This window comes from Macadamia integrifolia, chromosome 5 (assembly GCF_013358625.1).
Source record: "Macadamia integrifolia cultivar HAES 741 chromosome 5, SCU_Mint_v3, whole genome shotgun sequence".
Classification (NCBI taxonomy): Eukaryota; Viridiplantae; Streptophyta; class Magnoliopsida; order Proteales; family Proteaceae; genus Macadamia; species Macadamia integrifolia.
The window spans coordinates 8,203,069-8,203,524 of NC_056561.1; the positions used below are offsets into that span (position 1 = coordinate 8,203,069).

The 456-nt window shown below is 36.6% G+C and overlaps 1 protein-coding gene across 2 annotated transcripts in view; it reads left to right on the forward strand.

Annotated features, from left to right (window-relative positions):
• The window catches only part of LOC122078583, an 11,432-nt gene that overhangs the window by 8,582 nt on the left and 2,394 nt on the right, over positions 1 to 456 (forward strand). The gene's annotated exons all lie outside the window — the stretch shown is intronic.

The window sequence follows — 456 nt, forward strand, 5'->3', positions numbered from 1 at the left end:
CACACACACACACACACAGACATCTGAAGTAGGCTCGGTCCTGTGTTATTGACAGGTTGAAGAAGTTATTTTTTTGTTTTTCTAAATAAAGCCAGATTCTTAATTGTAATTGTGTAAAGCCCTCATTTCTGAGGGTTTTTTTTTTTCACTCCACTTCTAAGTTTTAACTACAGAAGGGTCCATCTATGAAGAATTAATTGCCTCTTCATCCCAGATTCTGCTTTGTCTTTCCAAAATGGTCTGGTATTGTTCTATAACTTAAAAGAATTGCCACTTTTCTATTTGTTTGAGATTTGTTAGTTTGCAGTGGCAGCCATTGCCCCTACTGCCACGATCATCATAGTAGCATTTGCTACACACCTCCACAACCGAAAGAAGAAGAATACTGGAAGAGGGTGGGAAAATATGGATCTGCAATCTTCTTTTATTTTCGTGGGGTTTTTTTTTTTTTTTTTT